This window comes from Felis catus, chromosome C1, assembly GCF_018350175.1.
Source record: "Felis catus isolate Fca126 chromosome C1, F.catus_Fca126_mat1.0, whole genome shotgun sequence".
Taxonomy (NCBI): Eukaryota; Metazoa; Chordata; class Mammalia; order Carnivora; family Felidae; genus Felis; species Felis catus.
Window position 1 is genome coordinate 168,880,724 of NC_058375.1, and position 24,874 is coordinate 168,905,597.

General features: G+C 37.3%; 1 long non-coding RNA gene across 1 annotated transcript in view; it reads right to left on the reverse strand.

Moving 5' to 3' along the window:
* LOC123379194 overlaps positions 1 to 21,288 on the reverse strand; it is a 30,157-nt gene extending 8,869 nt beyond the window's left edge. Inside the window, exon 1 of the long non-coding RNA XR_006583375.1 lies at positions 21,106 to 21,288. This is a non-coding gene — a long non-coding RNA (uncharacterized LOC123379194). The remainder of the gene's footprint in view (positions 1 to 21,105) is intronic.
* Between the last annotated feature and the right edge of the window lie 3,586 nt (positions 21,289 to 24,874).

Here is a 24,874-nt window from a genome sequence, read left to right on the forward strand (position 1 = left end):
ACTAACTTTGATACAGACGAGGGTAAGTCTGTCTTGACGGAGAATAATTAGAACTTTATTTCAGAACTAATGGACAACTTATAGATGATTTTTTTTTCAAAAAAATTGGCTCAATGTTCTTTCATGACCAAAAGGAAATCCTAGAAGTTAGTAGAAAACCTCTTTGAGGTCAACCAAAATACTTTTATGAAGTTATTTTAAAAATGGAGTTTCAAAAACTACATGATAAGCTATATTTTGGAGGTTTTGCATCAGGAAAGCCAGTGAATTGCAGAGTATGAGGGGTCACTTCTTACAGCTCCAAGCAAGAAGCTCGAAGACATGTAAAGAAATTAGTAAAGATTGGAAAGGTCTAAATATTGGTGGTTCAAATTGAAACTATACATACATTGCTTAAATGTTTAGGTAAATTTATAATGATACATTGTGGTTAGATTATTTAAGGAATCCAGGACAACAAAACCTTCCTGTATAATGGATACAGACTTATAGTTTAGGGGTCAGAATGAATTGTATTAGAGTTTGAGCAAGTGACTTAAACTGAATTAGAATCTTTTTTTTTCTTGTAAAGTGAAAATAATGAATAGTGCCCTTCTCATAGGGTGAAGATTTAATAAAATATGTAAGCTGAGGTCAGTGGCTTGTACTTAACATTTAACTATAAGCTTAGCACATAGTAGGTACTTTATAGAATTGTAGCGGCCGTTGTTACTTCATTATTCTTATGTAATGTACCCCTGTGCAAAGGTGAGACAGGCACCTGAGCTAAATGGGCCACAGGTCAGGTTCAATAAACCATTTCTTAGGTATGCTCTTAAATGAGTCAGGGCAGACTAACGAATGTAATGAATTACTCCCAAATCTGAGTGGTTTAAGACAGCAAAGGTGGATTACTCAAGTTAGAGCAGAGTGTGGATGGCATGGTCTGGGAGTAGAAGAAGCTCTATTTTATGTAGTTATTTAAGGACATAATTCCTTTTGTCTAATGGCTCTACCATCCCCAAGGGCTTTGGAGTCCCCTTCTGGGACCTTGGCGTTGAAACAGCTGGTAAGGGAAGAAAGAAAAATGGAAAGTGTTGTGGGCCAGCCCCAGAGGCTCTGTACATTACTTCTGCCCATGGTTCATCACCTGGAACTTTCAATACATTGCCTGCTGTAACTGAATTGGAGGCTGGGAAAGGTGGTCTGGCTGTGGGCCCAGAAGGGAGAGAAAATATCTGTCCCAGGTTTCTTCCTGAGCTTTCGTTTACATGTCAACCAGGATAGAAAGTGGAAAGAAGAAATTGCGACAGTGTATTATGACATGCTCAAAATACGAAGCAAAGGGTTAACTGATTACATTAAGTGATAAAAATCCTAATCACTAACCTTGCATTCAATTGGAATAACATTGAATAAACTTCTCAGTTTATAAAATACAGTCATATCCTTTGGGGGGGGGGGGTAAGGCGCCATAACGAAAAGAACACGGTCTTTGAGAGAACACAGGCTTGGATTTAATTTGTGGCTCCCACACCTACCACCGGTGTGAGCTGAGGCTGATTAGTTACCTCTTTACGCTTTTAGTTCTCATCAGAAAAATGAAACGAATAATCCTTTCCTTGAGAAGTATGAGGGTTAAATGAATTATAATTTTAAAGCATCTACCTTAGTACCTACTCTGTTTTTTTTTTCAACGTTTATTTATTTTTTTTGGGACAGAGAGAGACAGAGCATGAACGGAGGAGGGGCAGAGAGAGAGGGAGACACAGAATCGGAAACAGGCTCCAGGCTCCGAGCCATCAGCCCAGAGCCCGACGCGGGGCTCGAACTCACGGACCGCGAGATCGTGACCTGGCTGAAGTCGGACGCTTAACCGACTGCGCCACCCAGGCGCCCCCCTACTCTGTTTTTAAAAAAAATAGTGACTATCATTTGACTGACTTACTCAATGCTTTTAAGATTTTAATAGCCCCAAGAAACTTAGACTCAGGCAAAATAAATGATTTGTTTGAGTTTAGCCAGAACTAAACTGACTTTTTCTGATTCCAAATCCCATGATCTTTATTTCACAAAGAACACATATCATAAATGTTTTAATTAACACGGAATAAAAGAATGTCAAGGCAAACACCTAAAATCTGTATGAAAATGTGTCTAACCGTGGCTTACTTTAAAAATTAAGGCAAGGGGCGCCTGGGTGGCGCAGTCGGTTAAGCGTCCGGCTTCAGCCAGGTCACGATCTCCCGGTCCGTGAGTTCAAGCCCCGCGTCGGGCTCTGGGCTGATGGCTCAGAGCCTGGAGCCTGTTTCCGATTCTGTGTCTCCCTCTCTCTCTGCCCCTCCCCCGTTGATGCTCTGTCTCTCTCTGTCCCAAAAATAAATAAACATTGAAAAAAAATTTTTTTAAAAAAATAAAAATTAAGGCAAATCTAAACTGAAGAAATGAAAGCATTAAAAAATTTCAGGTATTTACCCATCTTTTAAAATTCTATGTCCCACACTCCTTCCAGATAACAAGTTAATTTGTGTCTTCCCACTCAGACACACTTTCTACCTCTTGGGAATGAAATGCATAGTGAGATTCTTTGTAGTTCAACTGTAAGTCAAAGAGAGCCGATTTCTAGGAGTATCAAAACTGCCCAGCTGGAAACTCCAAGCTATCCTTAGTCAGTAACCCAGCGTAGATGTCTTTATAGATGTCTTACAGCCTTTCAAAGACAACTATTAGTATCTCTATGGAAATTACATTATTTCTGACCAGGCAGTATCTTTAAGGCCCCATGATTCTTAGTCTGGTTGGTGAGAGTTTTTTTTTTGTTTTTTGTTTTTTTTTAGGCATCACAGCTGTAAACATGCACTTAATTTATTCTACACCCTGTTTTACACTTTTTTTTTCTGCGAGCATTTTAAGTTATATTCACACCTATTCGTAAACTAATGCCTGCATAACTTCTCAGGCTTGCCCTTGTAGTTACTTTGTATACATTTTTCTCACCCACTTCTAACTTGGCTTCACACTTTTTTTTTTCTTAAATACTAGAGCTCATTAGTTTTAGCTCCTTTATATGCTGCCCATATCACTTCTTTTATGTGCAGTGAAATAGCCTGCTCTACCAAAAAGCAAAGTAGAAAATATTTCTGTTTGAAATCATTGCTGTATATACCATACTATTAAGAAATGGTAAAGATAAGATAAAGAGCTTATTTTTGGCAAGTTAAGATCTCAGCACACACACACACACACATACACAAAAAAAAAACCAACAAAAAACAAAAAACAAAAGCAAAAACAAAACCAAGCACCAGCTTATCCAATAAAAGTTTCAAATTGTCAGTTTTACATTTTAAATCTGCTTTGCTGTCACAGAAAATGGAGACATATATGTGGATATCCACACTGGTGCATGCGTATAAAAAAAACAAATGATCATTTAAAGCTGATCTTAGTCCTTTGAAATTTTGTTCTTGAGTAAAAAATAGCCTTCAGTCTCCTTTATTTGAATATTATGTTTCATTAGACTATGTACTTTTATCTGGCAGAAACAAGTTTATCCAGCCCAAATCTACTGATGTAGATTGAAAATGAGTTAAAGGGACCACAAAGGAAATGTATGCTGTTATTTCTAAACCAAATGCCTAAAATATGAGTGTTAGGGCCATTTATTAAATCTTTATCTTTACCACACAAGCACAGGAAAATTCAAGCTGTGTTTATTATGCATCTAGGGTTACTTTAAAAGTACTTAACCAATATAGCACAGGAAACAACTAATCATGGCAGACACATGTTCCTTTGCTATATACTCTTCTGGTGGATACTGTTAGATCTTTGTCAACATAAAGAAACACAGCAACACGTTTGCCAGCAGGTTATTTTCTTTCTACGTCACCAAACCATAGCTTCACATGATCTTCAGTAGAATGAGTAGTTTTACAAATAAAGTCTTGTTCATTGTAATGAATACAAGCTGCTTTAACAAAAACTATTGCCACATCCACTCCTGGCTGAAATAGTCATAATTCTTTTAGAGTGGCATAATTTATGGGGCCATTATTAGACTGGCTTGTGTGAAGAGGCAATCATAATTTGAGAGCTATAAAGGTCTGGAACAGGGATGTTTTCAAAGTATGAGATAGGACTAAAATGTACTGACTCCTGTTCAGTTATATCTGCAGAACACCCTGGTTCTCGTGACTTTATACTTATAGATTACAAATTTTTTGGAACCCTGATGCTATAATCACATATGTATTGCATATATAATGTATGTATTGAATTACATATATTATTTTTTAAATGATTTTTTAAAGTTTATTTTGAGAGAGAGAGAGAGAGAGCACGAGTGGGGTGGGGGCAGAGAGAGAGAGAGAATCCCAAACAGGCTCCAAGCATCTGATGCAGGGCTCGAACCCACGAACCGTGAGATCATGACCTGAGCTGAAACAAAGAGTCAGATGCTTAACCAACTGAGCCACCCAGGTGCCCCATGAATTAGATATATATATGTATTTTTTAAATTTTTAAAACATCTTTATTTATCTTTGAGAGACAGAGCACAAGCAGGGGCAAACAGAGAGAGAGGGAGACATAGAATCTGAAGCAGGCTCCAGGCTCCGAGCTGTCAGCACAGAGCCTGATGTGGGGCTTGAACTCACAAACAGTGAGATCATGATCTGAGCCGAAGTCAGATGCCCAACCAACTGAGCCACCCAGGCACCCCGAATTAGATATATTTTATATGATTTTCTAATACATATTCATATTATTTACACTATAACATACATAATTATACATTATATGTTATTTAAGTATAATATATAAAATAACCATATACTTACAATGTATAATTATAATGTGTAATTATGTAAACATATATAGTTATGTAGTTTTGTGACATACATACAGTAATTCAAATATATTTGATTAAAAGAGAGACAATAGGAGAACAGTGTAGCATAAGTAATAGAATCTACTCCACTTGATGTTTCAGATCTTAGGTCTGCCCCTTACTCACTAACACAAGTTAAATATGCTTTGTTTTTTTCAACTTCAAATGGGAAAAATAATACCATCTTACAATTGTGAGTATGAGGTCAGGGAATGCATACAAAAACTTATTGGCATAGCTGGTATTGGGTAAGCATAAAATACATTGTCAGTAGAAAAGAAAAGGAGAGAGGGGGCATTCAGAGCAGCAAGATGCAGCTTTACGAGTATTCATATATTCACTCGCATTGTCACAATTCCAGTAACCACGCTGAATTACTTTATAACGTATAACTTGACTTTCAAACACAGAGCGTGGATTTAAAAATTCTAAAATGAGAAAAAAATAATTTGGTGTTCTCACACAAGAAGAGAGTGGTTATTTCTTGAATAACTCAGGGCAAGTGAGACTTTGAAGAATGAAAATGACCAATGTGAGGGAATATTTGCAAACACATCAATTGGAGTGTGTGGTTTGTGATGGCAGAATTCTTACAGAATACTTTGTGTGGTGGGAAAATGCTTATTTAAAATGACTCTTCAGTTTTCAAGAGTTCATATCAGGGTTAAGGCTAGTGAATGTAACATGAGAAGGTTGATGTATAAAACCAAGCCACAAAGTCAAAGCTCCCTGAACAGTATTTGGCTGAGAACTTTGCAGTTAACAGTAGAATTTTCCACATGGCTTTCTCAATTCCCCCGTCAGAACTCCCACCAGAAAGGCTAATGGAGAGTCTCTGAAACGAGCATCATTGTGAAAAAATTTCTGCTTATTTGGCTTCTCAAACTTGGAAGTCTGTTGACATTTCTTGTTTGACAACCAGATGTTTAAGAAAGGAAAATAGTCTTCAGGAGTCTTAACCAATATTCTAAACATAAACAACACTCAATATTTTGTTTCATGAAAGATTAATATTCGTGCAAAGAGAAAACAAAAATCTCTCTGTATCAGGTTTCTCCAAGAAACATTTTAACTTGGTAGGTTTAAGAAACAGAAAGAAAAAAATGGATACAGCAATGTTTATATTGATGTTTATCATCTAGGACATCTGGAATATTTAGGATCATTTTATCTGAATATGCTCTGTTTACATGGTTATTTTGTCAGAGAAATTCAAAACACTTTATATAAATTTAAGGATCTGTGTTTACATCTGAGTGCCAAACAGTTTAATTTTTTTAATATTGCTGTAAACAACATTCTGATATCCTTTTGCATAAGGCTCTCAAAGTATTGATGTAATCCCAAACCCTTTCTTGGCCTACTCTTTAAGGGAGGTATTGTCAGCTTTCTTGTTGATGGCTGAGGGTCATGACATGTCTCACATTCATAAAGGCAATGATATAACCATGGAAGACATTGAAAAGATATAAAAAGGTATATCCCCAATCCCATAAAGTTTAAAAACATGTTGATGTAATGGGTAAACCAGCAGGTAAACATTATAATACTGAGTGGAGGGTAGAGGGTGCTTTATGTGAACAGTTATAAATCTCGAGTTTTTGAAGCAAGTTAGGAAACACATTTTCTATAGGAATGAAAAAGCAGGGATAAAACAGCAAATAATTCTGTACTTACACGGTTTTCATTGGCATGCGTCTCCCTGTATGTATATCTCGACTTCATTCTTGAAAGATATTTTCACTAGATATAGAATTCTAGGTTGACCAGTTATTTTCCCTTTCAACTCGTGAGAGGTGTTTGTTGGTGTTTTAGCTCCCAGTGTTTCTGCTGAGATGTAGACACTCATTTTAATTGTTGTTCCCCGTGCAAAATGAGGGTTTTATCTCCTAATCCATCCCCATTGTCCAGCAGTTGTAATTGTCCTAAACTTTGCCTGTGGTTTAGGTCATAAGACCATGGCTTTCTATCTGAGTTCTAGCCATCCCATATACGTGTCCTTCATAGCACCATCCTACATTTGGGTTTAAAAAACCCACAGACCTGGGTGTGTAAGTGGTTCAGTTGGTTGGGTGTCAGACTCTTGATTTCAGCTTAGGTCATGATCTCATGGTTCATGAGTTCAAGATCCACATCAGCCTCTGCCCTGACAGCTCAGAGCCTGCTTGGGATTCCCTCTCTCTGTTTCTCTCTCTCTGACCTTCCCCTGCTCATGTTCTCTCCCTCAAACATAAATAAACATAAAAAAAAGACACAAACAAACCCACAAACATTTAAAAAAAAATAGGAAGCACATTACGCCCTTTCCTTAGTTTAAGTTTTGAATCCTCTACACTTAGTAAGTGTTGAATCCTATTTTTTTTTCAGTCTCCAGTGTCTTCAAGTAGTTTTATTTTACATTTTATGTAGAGTTTTGTAGTTCTACAAAAGGGTTTGCCTGAGAGGAGCTTATTTGGCCATGACAGGAAATAGAATGTTCACAGTAAAATGCATCCTGTATTTCTCAGGCTATACTAGATAAAGGGTTAAAATACAATCATAACAGTAGTTTTAAGAAAAAATTTTCAGCCACACCATTGCCTACTCAGAGAGAATTTTAGCCCCTGTCAGTTTTCTACTAAATTATTTAGAAGTCGTCAGTGGATGTTTCATTTATTCTCCATAAACAGTGTCTCCCATTTTCTTTTCTCCTTCTCTGGCTTGCTATAACTTATATCTTTTGTGAGAACTTTGGTCCAATATAAGCTAGGGGAAACCGTTCCCACAAGAGACTACCCTCAACTCCAGGACCAACTGCAAATTTAGGGCTTTCCCTCAGGTTTGATAACTTACTAGAAAGGCACCAAGAGCTCACTGAAAACTTATGGTACAGCTTATTATGGGGAATAGATACAGATTAAAATCAGCCAAAGAAGCACATAGGGCAGAATCTAGAAGAAGCACCAAGCACAAAGCTTCCATTGGTCTTTCCCTCTGGAGTCAGGATGCTTTACTTGCTATCAGTGTGTGACCGGATACATAGATCATTGCAAACCAGGGAAGCCCACCTGAGCCATGGTGTTCAGAGTGTCTACTGCAGGCTCCACCATGAAGGCATGCCCATGTGGTTGATCTCAATCTCTAGTCTCTAGCCCGTTTGGGTATGTATGACTCAAATCCTCCCCACCCCAGCCATAGGTTGCATTGCTGGTTGTTCAGACACAGTCACGTGGTCAGCCCCCACCCTAAATACCATTGGGTGCGGCCCTTTCCCACCCTAAATCACTTCCTTAGACTATGCAGCATGACCTGAGGTCCTGAGGTAACTAAAGTCATTCCTATCAGGAGAGACCACCTCCCAGAATTTGAGATTACCTACCAAAGGCCAACCCTTGTCTTCAGGCAAGGCCAAATTCTTTACATGTTTGTTATTAATGTCAGCTAAAAACTTTAAGATAACTATTTATACCCATTAATCCCTCAAGGATATTCAGGGCACTGTGTTCTTGTCATTGCAGAGACAATTGGTACTGATGGAGTTGACACTCTGTCTTCTTGGTAACCTATGGAGATTTCTGAGAAGTAGTTCTCTGTTTCTTACTGATTATATTTTTTTCTGATTATTACTTTATTATGTGAATCGATAGCCCCAACACAGAGGGCATTCCCAATAGTAGAAACTATTGTCTTTTCTCTCTGCCACATTTTGCTTCCTCTGCTGGAGATGCTTTTCATACTTATTTTTGCCTGGATAACTCTTGATTCCCTTTCAAGATTCAGATCAGAGGTCACTTCCCATAGGAAAGCATCCTTGACTGCCCCAGTGTGGGGGAGAGCTTCCCCTAGTGCTCTCACAGCACATTCGCCTGGCCTCTAAACCCATGAAACGTATGATGACATGACACACGGTAACCTTCCCAATACTCTAGACTGTGAAGTACTCAGGGCAGCAATGGGTCCTGTTTACCTTTGCATGTCTGGCACCTTTCATGACACATGATGCAAAATAAGGGATCAACAAATGATTATTGAATGAATGCTATTTTAGAAACTTTGGTTCCTCTGAAACTGACCTACTGTTCTTAAAACATGTATAGCTCTACTATCTTTTCTCTTTGATTGTTTAATGAGAAGATTCTTAGTGCCTGAGGCTAGGACGTAGGGTTTTAACAGTTCCCTAATATGTCCACTCAGGCTTGAATCCTGGAGTCAGCAGAGTTGAATCTCAGTCTGCGACATGTTCATTGACAAGAATTTATGCCACCATCATACATTATAAAATAAACAACTGCATCTGGGTCTTTGAAGAGAAACTTCATTGTCCTCTCAGAAGTAATAGGCCTGCTTCTAGTTCAAAGGTTGCAGAGGAGGGTCTCAAAATTTAGTGCTTTACATCTTATGATGGTATGATGGTCAAAATTATGATGTGAACATCCATGTGTAAATCATGTTTGTTTATTTGTAGGCAAATGAAGAAATATAGAATAATCATATAGTTATCTTGGAATTCTTTATTTTGTTTCAAGTTCTGTGCCATTTTTAATTTTTAAAGTTTTTGCTTAAATTCCAGTTAACACACACTAAAATATGAGTTTCAGGTGTATGGTATAGTGATTCAACACTTCCATAATGCTGTGCTCATCACAAGTAATCCTTATTATCCATCACCTATTTAACCCATTTCTGCACCTACCTCCCTTCTGGTAACTGTCAGTTTGTTCTCTATAGTTAAGAGTCTTTTCTTGGTTTCTCTCTCTCTCTTTCTCTTTTGTTCCCCTTTGCTCATTTGTTTTGTGTCTTAATCTCCACATATGAGTGAAACCATATGACATTTGTCTTTCTCTGACTGACTTATTTCAGTTAGCATAATAATACTGTAGCTCCATCCATGTTGTTGCAAATGGCAAGATTTCATTCTTTTTTTTTTAATGTTTATTTTTAAGAGAGAGAGAGAGCGTGAGTGGGAGAGGGGCAGAGAGAGAGAGAGGGAGACAGAGAATCTGAAGCAGGCTCCAGTCTCTGAGCCGTCAGCACAGAGCCTGACGCGAGGTCTGAACTCCTGAACCATGAGATCATGACCTGAGCAGAAGTCAGACACTGAATCGACTGAGCCACCCAGGTGTCCCAGATTTCATTCTTTTTTTTATGGCTGAATAATATTCTCTTGTATGTATATAACACACCTACTTTATCCTTTCATCAATTGGTGGACACTTGGGCTGTTTCCGTAATTTGGCTGCTGTAGATAATGCTAGGATAAACATCATGGTGCATGTATCCCTTTGAATTAGTGTTTTTGTATTCTTTGGGTAATACGTAGTAGTGAAATTGCTGGATCATAGGGTAGTTCTATTTTTAACTTTTTGATGAACCTCCATACTATATTCCCGGAGTGGCTACCCCAGTTTGCAATTTCACCAACAATGCAAAAGGGTTCTCCTTTTTCCACATCCTTGCCACACCTGCTGTTTCTTGTATTGTTGATTTTCACCATTCTGACAGGTGTGAGGTGATATCTCATTGTAGTTTTGATGTGAATTTCCATGACTGTGATATTGAGTATCTTTTCATGTGTTTGTTTGCCATTTGTATGTCTTCTTTGAAAAAATGTCTATTTATGACTTCTGCCCATTTTTAAATTGGATTATTTGTTTTTGGGGTGTTGTTTTATAAGTTCTTTATATGTTTTGGATACTAACCCTTTATCAGATCATTTACAAATGTCTTCCCTCATTCCATTGGGTATCTTTTAGTTTTGTTGGTTGTTTCCTTCACTGTGTAAAAGCTTTATTCTTTTGATGTAGTTTCAATAATTAATTTTTGTTTCCCTTGTCTCAGGATACGTATCCAGAAAGAAGTTGCTCCAGCCAATGTCAAAGAAGTTATTGCCTGGGCTCTCTTCTAGGATTTTCATGGTTTCATGTATCACATTTAAGTGATTAATCCATTTTGAATTTATTTTTGTGTATGGTGTAGGAAAGTGGTTCAGTTTCATTATTTTCCATGTTGCTGTCCAGTTTTCCCAGCACTATTTGTTGAAGAGACTCTCTTTTTCCCATTGGATATTCTTCCCTGCTTTGTCAAAGATTAATTGGCCATATAATTAGAGATTCGTTTGTGGGTTTTCTATACTGTTTTATTGTCTATTTTTGGGCCAGTACCATACTTTTTTGATTACTACCGCTTTGAAATATAACTTGAAGTCTGTAATTGTGATGCCTCCAACTTTGCTTTTCTTTTTCCAAATTGTTGTGGCTATTCAGGGTCTTTTGCAGTTACATATAAATTTTAAAATTGTTTTTTCTGTGAAAAATGCTGTGAGTATTTTGATGGGGATTGTATTAAATGTATAGATTGCTTTGGACAGTATAGACATTTTAATAATGTTTGTTCTTCCAATGAATGATCATGGAATGTCTTTCCATTTTTGTGTCATCTTCAGTTTCTTTCATGAGTGTTTTATAGTTTTCAGAATATAGGTCTTTCTCCTCTTTGGTTAGGTTTGTTCCTAGTATCTTACTGTTTTTGGTGCAATTATATATGGGATCAATTTCTTAATTTCTTTCTCTTCTGCTTCATTATTGGTATATAGAAATGCAATAGATTTCTGTATATTGATTTAGTGTACTGTGACTGTACTGAATTCATTTATTAGTGGTAGCAATGTTTTGGTGGAGTCTTTCGGGGTTTCATATAGAGTATCATGTCCTCTGCAAATAGTGAAAGTTTTACTTCTTCCTTGCTGATTTGGATGCCTTTTTTTCTTTTTGTTGTCTGATTGCTGTGGGTAGGACTTCCAGTACTACATTGAGTAAAAGTGGTGAGAGTGAACAGCCCTGTCTTGTTCCTGACTATAGAGGAAAACCTCTCAGTGTTTCCCCACTGAGGAGGCTATTAGCTGTGGGGTTTTCATATATGACCTTTATTATGTTGAGGTATGTTCCCTCTAAATCTACTTTGTTGAGAATTTGTATCATGAATGGATGTACTTTGTCTAATGCTTTTTATGCATCTATTGAAATGATCATATGGTTCTTATCCTTTCTTTTCTGATGCGATATATCATGTTGATTGATTTGTGAGTATTGAACTACCTTTGAAACCCAAGAATAAATCCCCTTGATCTTGGTGAATGATTCTTTAATGCATTGTTGGGTTCAGTTTGCTTATATTTTATGGAGAATTTTTGCATCCATGTTCATTGTGGTTATTGGCCTATAGGTCTCTTTTCTAGTGCTGTCTTTATCTGGTTTTGGGATCAGGGTGATGCTGGCCTCATAGAATGAATTTGGAAGTTTTCCTTCCTTTTGTATATTTTGGAATAGTTTGAGAGTAATAGGTATTAACTCTTCTTTAATGTGTTATAGAATGTGCCTATGAAGCCATGTGGTCCTGGACTTTTGTTTCTTGGGAATTTTTTGATTACTGATCCAATTTCTTTGCTGGTTATTGATCTTTCAAGTTTTTTTACTTATTCCTGTTTCATTTTTGACAATTTATATGTCTCTAGGAATTCATCCATTTCTTCTAGGTTGTCTAATTTGTTGGCATATAGTTTTTCATAATATTCTCCTTTCTAAAATTTTTTTAATGTTTATTTTTGAGAGAAAGAGAGAGTGTGAGTGGGAGAGGGGCAGAGAGAGGGGCAGACACAGAATCTGAAGCAGGCTCCAGGACTGGAGCTGTCAGGACAGAGCCTGATGGCCTACTGTGGGACTTGAACTCATGAATTGTGAGATCATGACCTGAGCCGAATTTGGACACTTAATCGACTGAGCCACCCAGGCGCCCCCATAAATATTCTCTTATAATTGCTTGGATTTCTGTGGTGTTGGTTGTTATTTCCCTTCTCTCATTTGTGACTTTATTTGGATTGTTTCTCTTTTATTTTTGATAAATCTGGCTAGACGTTTATCAATTTTATTAATTTTTTCAAAGAACCAGCTCCTGTTTCATTGATCTGTTCTTCTATTTTCTGTGATTTCCTTCGTGACCCATTTTTTTTTTTAGTAGCATGTTATTTAACCTCCATGTATTTGTGGTCTTTCCAGATTTTTCTTGTGTTTGTCTTCTAATTTCATAGTGTTGTGGTCAAAAGAGATGCATGGTGTGACTTCAGTTTCCTTGAATTTGTTGAGGTCTGTTTTGTGGCCTAATATGTGATCTATTCTGGAGAATGTCCCATGTGCACTTGAAAAGAATGTGTATTCTGCTGTTTTAGGATGGAATGTTCTGAATATATCTGTTAACTCCATATGGTCCATTCAAAGTCATTGTTTCCTTGTTTATTTGCTCTTTAGATTATCTGTCCATTGATGTAAGTGGGATATTAAAGTCCCCTACTATTATTGTGTTATTATCAATTAGATCCTTTATGTTCATTATTAATTGTTTTATGTATTTGGGTGCTCACATGTTTGGGTGAATAAATATTTAAAATAGCTATATATTCTTGTTGGTTGTCCACTTTATTATTATATAGTGCCCTTCTTTGTCTCTTGTTATAGTCTTTGTTTAAAGTCTAGTTTGTCCAATATAATACTCTAGCTTTCTTCTGACATCCATTTGCATGATAAATGTTTCTCTATCCCCTCACTTTCAATCTGCAGGTGTCTTTAGGTCTAAAATGAGTCTCTTGTAAGCAGCATATATATGGGTCTTATTTTTTTAATCCATTCTGATACCTTATGTCTTTTGATTAGAGCATTTAGTCCATTTAAATTCAAAGTAATCATTGATAGACATGTATTGATTGCCATGTTATTACTTGTTTTGTGTTTGTTACTGGAGATGTTCTCTGATCCATTCTTGTCTTTCTGTTTTTTAATGTTTTGCTGATTTTCTTTAGTGATATGTTTGGATTTTTCTCTTTCTCTTTTGCATGTTTATTAGCAGTGTTTGATATATGGTTACTATTAGGTTTGTATATAACATCTTCTGCATATAGCAGTTTATATTAAGTTGATGGTTATTCAAGTTTCAACCCATTCTTTTCTCCTCTCATCAACATGTTTTAGGTATTTGTTATTATATTTTATATCCTTTTTATAAAAAAATATTTTTAATGTTTATTTATTTTTGGGAGAGAGATAGACAGAGCAGGAGCAGTGAAGGGGCAGAGAGAGAGGGAGACACAGAATCCAAAGCAAGCTCCAGGCTCCAAGCTGTTAGCACAGAGCCTGATGTGGGGTCTGAATTCACTAGCTGTGAGATCATGACCTGAGCCAAAGTTGAACACTTAACTGACTGAGCCACCCAGGCCCCCTATATTTTACATCCTTTTTTTTGGTGTGTGAGTTAATTGACTTCTCCATAAATGTTCATTTTTACTGTTTTTGTGTTTCCTGCCTTTATACTGTCACTTTTTGTCTCTGTTTTCCCCTCAAAGCGTCCTCTTTAATATTTCCTGGAGGGCTACTTTAGTGGTTACAAACTCCTTTATTTTGTTTGTCTGGTAGACTCTTTAATTCTCTTTCTATCCTGAATGATAGCCTTGCTGGATAGAGTATTAGTGGCTGCAGATTTTTCCCATTCAGTGCATTGAATATATCATGCCACTCCCTTCTAACTTGTCAAGTTTCTTTTGAAAGATCACCAGCTAAACTTATGGATTTTCCTTTGTAAGTTAATAACCTCTTTGTCTTACTTTCTTTAAGATTTTTCTTTATTATTATGTTTTGCAAATCTAATTACTATATGTCTTGATGTTGGCCTGCTTTTGTTGATTCCTCTTGTAAGAACATAAGAAATTCAGCCCCTCTCATTTTCCAAGCCAATGGTTTTGGGGAAACATTTCCCTTGTGTGTTCACCTGTGTGTTCCTCTCTCTCTTGCCCTTCACTGTGACTATGTCTCCTTCCCCATCACAGCACCCATGATTGGTTCCTCCCCTAAACCATGTCTCTGATCTTCCTACTTTCCCGAATGTGGCTTCTTCTCTCCCTTTAGTTGTGGAGTTTATTCTGACAGTCTTCAGGTTGATTTCTGGGATATCTAGCTTTGTGAGCCTAGGCTCCTCCTAGTCCATTGCTATCTTCCTGCTCTCTTCTGGAATTTTTTATTTTAAAATAAAACAGGATGCATGTTTCTTTATTTTATTTAAGATGAATAATAGTGGAAGTGCTTTATTGAACAAAATTTTATGTCATTTCTTATCTAATATGGCATAAATAATAGTAATATAAAATTTAAAGGTCATGATGATCATATAATTCCAGAGCTAAGAGAATATATTTCTTTAGAATATAGCAAATAAGGCACTCAGGGTAGAGTTTTAGGTGCCAACTTTGCATTTGCACTAGCCAGAGAGTAAGTGTTACTTTAAATTTTGTTCCCTGTGTACTTTGCCTGATCCTAGTCTTGGCCCGAAACATGTCCTGGTTCTATCGCTTATGAAGTATGTGGCCTTGGAGGTGTAAATTACTCTCTCTAAACCTTAGTTTCCTCATGAACAGATGATGGCATCTTGAGAATTTTAATTTCATGACAGTGTGCAGATGAGGGGAATACAAAAACAGAGAACCCATTAACAAGTTTTGAGGAATCATAAACTTACAGAGTAGTAAGTGGTAAACTAACCTGATAAATTTAATTATTTCATTTTATTGAGGAGGACTTACTCAAGAAAATGCAAAGACTTATCCAAGATCATTAATTTATTTTGAGCAGAACCGATGCTGGAGATGTTTCCAGGATTCTGTTTAGCATTCTTTCCATTTTATCCCATTTACTAGACAGCATAGTGAGTAGCTTGGAGACTCTTGGAATGTGGATGGATTCAGAGAAGTTTGTAGAAGAAGGATTGATTGGTGATCAGTCAAGTGATGACTTGGCAGTCATAAAAGATAGATGGCTACAATTTAGACCCCTGATAAGTAAAGAGAATAATTCCATCAACTGAAATAAACAATGGAAGTTGGTAGGAAAGATGGTGAGTTAGCAAAGGATTGGAGTAGGGGAAAACATACTTAAGCTAGGATGTGAAAGATTTTGATAATATGTGACTAAGAACTTCTTGTGAAGGAAGACTGCTAGGGGTTTGTAATAGGATAGTTATGCAAACTGAGAAAAACTTTGTGTGATGGTCTTTAAAAATAGGGTAGTTTTCTGGGATGGCTTAAGTGTAGCATTCCTTGTAAGCAAGAATTTGTTTTCAGTAATTCCTCAAACTCCATCTGAAGCCTGCGATTCTTTGAAGTCTTAGATTTAGTGCACTTGGCTTGTAAAATGGATGTTGGTTATGGGACATAAAAATATGAAGGATTTGAAATGACCTTTTAAATGGGAGAGGAATCAGCTATGCCATATCAGAGGGGTTACTATGGTGTAACCTTTTCAAATCCTGCAGGTGGTAGTGCTTTTAAAGTTCCAAGAATCTGAAATTTCATCCTTGCACTAACTATATGTAGCTGGCATGTCTCCCAAGGCAGTTACAGAGAAGGAAGACACTTTATCAAGAGGCAGCATCTGCACCAGAGAGCTAGGAAGGTTCTTGAGCCTACTTACCGTAAGCAAAAAGAGAAGATGAGCCTGACCAAGTGATTGTCTCAACAGTTTCCTGCTGAAGACAATTTGTATCCTAAAGAAGTTACATATAACATCTTTTTAGTTACCTGGCTCAATTAGTAAATAGTTATATTTTCATCATTGTTGGCTTTCTTCAAACATAACCATAGACTCAAAATACTTTTAGACAAAAAAAATGATTTTAAGGAAAATACTATATTTTAGTCTATTATTGTGAGAGAAAGCAGAGTGACCAGAAATGAGGTTTCAAAATCCTACTTTGAATTATCCTAGGCTGGGACCCAGAAGAGCAATTTTTACTGTGGAAACATGTGAGTCTTAGTGAACCAAACCAAATACATTTGCTATATGTCAGTGGAGTAGTTTATCTGCAGCATCTTGATGAGAGAGAGCTTGGGAGGCAACTAATCCATTAACTACAGTGATGGGTAGTCCTCAGGAAGAATGTGTTCGGATCTATGGTCTTTTCTTGATGGCATACAGATTTTATTTCAATGACTAATACAGAGTAGTCCAAAGGACAGGGGTCAGAAGTGATTAATAGTATTAATTTAGGCAAAGCAGAGAAACATTGGCAGTAATTATTTCTGTAGATGAGTAGCAGTGTCATCGCAGGAAAGCCTTCATTGAAATTGGTGATTTGTGGGTGGTGACTTCCCTCAGTATCTCTATTTAGATAGGATGGAGAGGGTCTACCGGAATGAAGTTTTGTGTCCTGGATCTTAGGGCCTTTGAAGAGGGTGATGCTGAAATGATGGCAACATTATGGGATGTGTTCACAAGCCTAGTTTATGGGAAAGCTTCAGCTTCTCCAGCTTTGAAAGGACTAAAGAATGCAGAACCATTTTGGTACCAGGAAGGTTTTGCATCTTTGTGAGCAATTGCAAGCAGGAATTTTGGTATACAGAAATCTTTCATCCAAATAATGGCATACCGCAAATGAATTAGAACTATTCTTTTTCTGTGACATTAATTATTTCATGTTATTGTCCTATAGTCTCTGCCCATGTCATGGAGAAATGTTGGCTCAGACTCTTGATGAAAAGTTAGGCAAGTTTTGTCACAACCAGGCTATCTATTTATTAAAGTTTATCTTATTTATTTTGAGAGAGAGTGAGGGGAGAGAGATGGGACAGAGAGAAAGAGAGAGAGAGAATGCCATGCAGGCTCTGCACTGTCAGCATGGAGCCTGATACAGGGCTTGAACCTACGAATTGTGAGATCATGACATAAGCTGAAATCAAGAGTTGGTTCCCGTAACTGCCTAAGCCACCCAGGAGCCCCACAACCATGCTTTTAGTAGTGTTTTGGATAGGAAATTTGTTTATTATTTATTTATTCATCATGTATTTTCAGCCTAACACTAGAGCATATATGAGGGCCGATGAGAAATGAAGACAAAATGATAGAACAAATTATGATGGACTCTTATGTGACAAGCCAATGAAAGTAGATTTTATTTCTAAGACATGGGGAGTAATGGAAGGGTCAAGAGAAGCATTGAGAGCAAGCTGAAACAACAGAGGTCTGTTAGCTTTATACAGCCTTCATGTTATGCCTGGATACTGTTTTAAAACATAACATCCAGCAAGAGTGATGCTGGATTGGATACTATCTGTTTTGTACGCATTGCATCATACCTGGTGTCCTACTCCTATTTATGTTCATTGCACAGCTCTCAAAGACATTACTGTTTGCAATTCCTGATCTAGATGTATGCATCTGATACCATATAAAAACACTGTATCTTTTTACCTTACATAAATATGGCCAGGTCTGACCAACCTACAAGTTCAAATAAAGTCTCATTAACATTATTGCTAAATAATTATGGTTCTTCTATATACCTGACTACACATCTTAGCACCACCTATTTCTTAAAATCTCCATGATGTCTCATATGTGCACATGAAAAAACAAATCACTCATGTTTTCTACCATGCTGCCACCAAGTCATTTGGAGTAGGTATCGCATTACAACCCCTGCAGTTGATGCCTTTCTGGGAAAGCAGCTTCCTTGGTCTCTGTTGGCCTCAGGGGTGCTTGGCCACTGCTCTGCAGCCCTCACCAGATGTTTCCAGTCTTATTCAGAACAGTGGTGGGGATGCTTCTTTTTCCATATTCATTTAAAAGTTTTATCTAGGTGCCAGAGTCCATGATCTCAGAGTTTGACTGGAAAATAGAAGCTTTAGCTCTGAATCCAACTTTTCTTCCTTATATGCTGCAAAACCTATGCTTAGAACTGTCTGGCAGAAGGATGCCAGGGCATCACATTATTTATCATTTTTTTCCCTCTGGTTTTCCCTAGGTCCTTCCAATCTCCAACTCCCACATACTTCCTATTTCCTCCTTTCAGTGAGGAAATACAAAAGCTTGAATGCATTTCAATTTGTCCAAGCGGACCCTCAATTTTGGAAGAGGACTTTAGTCTCTCAAACAGATAAGGGAAGCTATTTTTGAAGTAGCGAGACATGGGAGTAGATTACTATTACTTAGGTTAAGTAACAGACTTCATTTTCATGCTGTTATAATTTGAACGTGTGCCAATGATCACATCAATATCAATGTACCTGCAAACACCATCTTTGCATAACCTCCGTTTTAAAGGTTGGGTCTGCTCTTCATCTACGCTAGTAAATTCTACCTAAATACTCTTTCCTTGTTAGCTTTGGTTTACTGATACCACTACAGTTAAGCTAGTCTATATTCAATTCTTTGCAACCCTTCTCCATGGGAGTGAAAGACCCTGTGTTAGTCTTGCCTTCTGATGTCTTTCCCCATCTTTTCCAAACGTGTCAAAATTCAATTCAGCACTTCTGTCTAGGAATCTTCCCTTGCTTAACGATGTCTTGTTTAGTCAGTGCCGTTATCTTAGTTCATCACTTTCTGAAAGGTTTTTTAGGGACCACTGTTTTCTTGAAAGATATCAATAAGTGTTCTTTCGGAGGTGTAGGGAAAGAAATTCACGGTAAACTAAATTCGGTTCATTCTGCTCCCTATATCTATCTTTTTTAGTGCACTTGAATGTATTAAATGTTCTAAGAACTTTTTCAGTAAGGAAACTAACTTTTTATCCAATCTTATTAGTATAAGCTCCAATACTTATGTTACATTTGTTATATATTGCAGACGTTAAATTGCAGATTTCTTAAAAGTAAATATCCTTAATTTTTGTCACAGCTCTCCTTAGTACCTGATTCAATACTGTGTATAATTCAGCTAAACTGACATATTACAAGCTAGGCACCATGCTAGGTCCTACAAGTTCAAGGGTGAATAATTTTTGTAAAGATTTATGGATAACAAGTAGCTTTCAGTGAACAGTATGTTGCTGGTATTTAGCATTTATTGAATTATGGTTGCCTTGGAGTTTGATTTTCAATTCTAACTGTAACACTTTACATGCTATATCTCTGTCGCCCATTTAAGAATCTGTTAATCTTTTTTCCCTTGTTGTTATTATGCAATTATGAAAAGATTTTTAAAGATATTTGGAAACCAAGGTAAAATGACCAAAATGTTACACAGGATTTATAATTTTGTTTTCTGTTTCACTTTGATTATGCAAATGTAGAGTATAAATTTATTTATTCTTCGGAATCTAATATTTTGTTAAATTAGAAATAGAGAATTTCTAACAGAAGGGGCACCTGGGTGGCTCAGGCTCAGTCCGTTAAGCATCTGACTCTTGATTTCGGCTCAGGTGATCTCAAGGTCGTGAGACAGAGCCCCTGGAAGGGCCATGGGTGGAGCTTGCTGAGGATTCTCTCACTCCCTCTCCCTCTGCCCCTTCCCTGCTTGGATGCATGCACATGCTCACTCACTCTCTTTCTTTCAAAAGAAAACGAAAAAAGAAAAGAAAATTTCTCACTGGAGGAATCAAGGGATGGTAAAATAGCCAGACAAGGCTTTAAAATGGCATTCCTAAAACTCTCATGTTCCCAAAGCAGGAAGCGATAAGATATATACATAGTGGCAAGAAGAGGTGAGTGAAATATTTTGTTTCACTGCTGGTAAAAATATGACGGTGCTATTGTGGTTATTGAAGGAGTTTGGGCTCAGTGGATGACGATGTGCTAATTGATAACTACACAGAAGATTACTAGTTTTTGGACCCAAGAAGGAGACAGATTTCAAAGGGACCCCCTGTTACTCAAGAATTTGCAGTAGTGTTCTACTGTACGAGTTTATAATCCATTTGCAGTTAAAAGAATTATGGTCAAAACAGAAATAGGTCTTGGTTCATTTTGTAATTCAGTAAACACTGCTAGATCTCTATTTGATGTCATCAGTGTGTGAGGCCCAGTAGTGGTGATGCTGGTTGTGGTGGTGGTTAAAAAGAAATTAATACATTCTGAAGAGAATATAGTCCTTTGGGAGAGAAGAAAGCTTGATGACATATGGAAAGCTTGACAATACGACGTGATCGAGTATGTAAAATATGTTGCTACTACGTGATAGAGAAAAACACAACAAAATGTTGAAAAACGTTTTGAGGAGTGGACTGGGTTTACTCTAACTAATTTGGGAGGATGAAGAGCTCCTAGACAAACCATTAAGACCCACAAAAAACCAGACACAAAATAAGTAGTTTGAGGAGGTGTAGGAAAACAAATATTAAGGTTAAAATATTGGCAAGTGAATGCACGTGTTATGTCACAGAGGAAAGGTTGAAGAAGAAACTACTTCTGGAGTCAAATAAGGCTTTTCTCATAAAATATGAACTCTTACCTTTTGCTGAAGCAAACCACATTCTACAGAATAATAGTGATCTTTGACGTGGTGTCCATGGCAAATCGCGAGATGTGTCAAGATTCTTACCGCCTACCAACTTCTACATGCTTCTACTAATACACCAAGAAGAAAATGATACCACTGAGAAAAAGAAGTAGAATGTGTTTCTTATAAATTTTAATTCAAATATAGAAACAGAATGGTTTGAGTATATGGGCAGAAATTAAAAAAAAAATTCTTCCTGCTTTTGAAAGTCAAGAGTTTGGAACAGAAAGTTGAACAAGGGAAGTGAAACACTGACTTCACAAATAATGTTGAAGAACATGATTTTTTTTGATACCATTGCTTATGATGAAAAACACATGGGTCTGTCAGGAGGAGGAAATGTCTCATTACAGCTTGTGGGTCTGTCAAGATGATCTCAGATTGGAGAAGAGAATTTAAAATTTAAGAGGGTTTTGGCATAAGAAAAGCAAAAGGAGCAAAGATGCCAAGTGTTTCTTAGGAAAAACTATTAGACACTATTATAAGAGCCTCAAATGTCTAATTCCCAAAATATAATTGTTTACCAAAATAAGACAAATATTTCAGAAGAATGCTACCACCTGGCTGTCCTCGAGGACTATCCCTGATCACAGTGCCTGCTGCTGCCTACTGCTGCCAGACCCAGGTCTGGATCCCATTGTTCATGGAGGCTAAAATGGGCCTCTCCATGGCCCTTCTGGAGGGTCTTGCTTAGACTTCTGCCCACGTCCTCTGGAACCATGATGAACTTAGTTTCATTTCTTTGTCCTAGGTCTGCCTAATTCCAGAATCTTCCCTTTCTGAAGCAGCCTAAGTTTTGGCAAGTCCAATGCTGAATTGCTCTTATGTTTATGAATCAAACATACTAAGGAGACGTGTTTTATAATAAAAGCTTCAGAGAGGTTCTTTTTTAAAAATTTTTATTTATTTTTGAGAGAGAGAGAAAGAGAGAACAAACGGGAGGAGCAAAGAGATAGGGAGACACAGAATTTGAAGCAGGCTCCCGGATGTCAGCACGGAGCCCACCATGGGGTCGAACTCACAAGCCGCGAGATCATGATCTGAGCCAAAGTCGGACGCTTAACCGACTGAGCCACCCAGGCACCCCCAGGGAGGTTCTTAACTACTAAGATCATACCTGTTATTTTGTGACCTGTGTTAAAATCATGGATATAATTAATTTAAAGCTGAGACCACTAGGTGTTTCTGTCTTCAAGGATAGTCCCTAATAATCTGCCTATGGCAAATTACTGGGAACAGTCTAAAGATGTTTTCTGGCCTTTCCTAAGGGGTGAGGAGAGGAGTCCTTGATCTGTGAAGGGATGAGCATAGGACCTGGCCCTGATGGTGGAGGGGGAAGAGGGGAGGAGAATGTGGAGAGAAGAAAGAAGAGGGATACCCCATCCTAGAGTCAACCAAATACCCAATATTTGGGTCTGTCCTTTTAGCCATTACCCAAGCCAAACTCTTCTCTGGTCTGCCACTTAATCTCATTTCCACTCCAAATTAGTTTTCCAAAGGAACTGTTAGTTTACTGAGATAAGACTGTGTGTGTGTGTGTGTGTGTGTGTGTGTGTGTGTGTGTGTGTATGTATGTTTAAATAAAAGTGGTAAAGGGGTGCCTGGGTGGCTTAGTCAGTTAAGCATCTGACTTCAGCTCAGATCATGATCTCGCAGTTCATGATCTCTGAGTTTGAGCACCGTATCAGGCTCTGTGCTGACAGCTCAGAGCCTGGAGCCTGCTTCAGATTCTGTGTCTCCCTCTCTCTCTGTCCCTCCCCCACTTGCACTCTTTCTCTCTCAAAAATAAATAAAACATTAAAAAAAAATTAAAATAAATAAAAGTAGTAAATTGGGAGAGATTTGTTAAATACTCTGTGGATTCATAAAGACATTTGTGACACATGTATTCTAACCCACATACAAGGACAAAGCTAAATTGTATATCTGTATTATAATGTTGCTTAAGTCAAATGTATGTAGGAATAAATAAAAATATTTTATTAACATTTCAAATAATTTTCAAAGCCAGAGTTTTCTAAATGGCCCAATGTAATAAAATGGGAAGTACTTTAGCCTTCTCATACTTCTCCAGTTAAAAGTAATTTGCAGATATTCAGAAACTAAAATCTTTTAAAGTTTAAATTCTTATCTTCTCTATACAAAATGGCTATGAAAGATGCCATGAAATTGTGTGTGTGTGTGTGTGTGTGTGTGTGTGTGTGTGTGTGTTCTTATAATGTCTTGAGTTAGATTATGCTAATGGCAATATTTCCATTTATTCAATCTAATATTTGGTTTTAGTGTTTACTCTTTCTCTTGCTGAGACAGAGCATCATAGATGAGTCTTTTTTTTTTTAAATTTTTTTTTCAACGTTTTTATTTATTTTTGGGACAGAGAGAGACAGAGCATGAACGGGGAGGGGCAGAGAGAGAGGGAGACACAGAATCAGAAACAGGCTCCAGGCTCTGAGCTGTCAGCCCAGAGCCTGACGCGGGGCTTGAACTCACGGACCGCGAGATCGTGACCTGGCTGAAGTCGGACGCTTAACCGACTGTGCCACCCAGGCACCCAGGGATGAATCTTTTGATTGTTAAAGAAATGTAAAATAATTTTCTTTTCTAGCTTAGATTTCTGATTTCTAGAAATCAAAGGTCTGAACTGTAAGTATTAACTTTAAAGTGGGGGGCAGGAAAAGGGCTAGGCTTTTAGCTTGAGATGTATACACAAAATATTACTACATCAAATGTATCTGTGAACATATATATCATTCAAAAAAGGTAAGTGAAACCTGATTCTCTAATCAAGAGAGAGACCATGTTATCAGAAATGTGGTAAAATAACTCAATTGATAGTTGTATTGTGGTGTCATAGTCACTGCCTAGAGATAAAGTTTAAGACAATACTTCTCAAACTTGAATGGGCATATCAATCAGCAGGGGATCTTATAGAAATGTAAATTCTGCTTTAGTAGAACTGAGTGGGCCTTCATTACTGCATATCTAACAAGCATTCAGGGAATGCCTCTGCTCTTGGTCCTTGGACCACACTTCCATAATGTGGAAGAGAGATTGGGGTAAATCTCATGATTCCACTCCATTTTTCTCTCTTTTCTCCCAACAGTGGGCTGACCTAATCTACTCAAGCCAGGGTGAATTGATACCAACAGAGTAAGGTGAGGAAGTAGTTTCTTTAACACTTTGCTGCAGATAAGTCAACTAAAAAGAAGGTACCTGTTCTATCATATATTAGCATGCTAAGATCATTCCTGGGCTACAACAAATAAAAAGATTGTTGGTAACATATGTATGACATGAGTTTTTATTTTCTTTAAGTTTTTTTTAGTTTTATATGGTTTTGTTAATAGTTAAAGGTAAAAAATTTGGAATTTTCTACCAAACTATGTGTTTATCACTAACATGTTGCTTAGTGATTTGAAAACAAGGACATTTTTTGCTTAGATTGAAAAAAACATACATAGAGTATAAATGATTCAACACCGTTGCAATAATTTCTTTCTGGTTTATCAAATTACATGCATACATTTCTTCTGATAATTGGATAGCTTATTATTTCCTACACATAAATGTATGCGTTCCTTGATGGCGAAGACTATGCTTCATACCCTCTCAGTGCATTCCAGAAGGTCCGGGGCAATTCTGTGCACGCAGCAGCCTTCATCACATGCAGTCACTTCTCCTAACTCTGTGTTCTACTGCTCTACCTTGTGAGCAACATGCT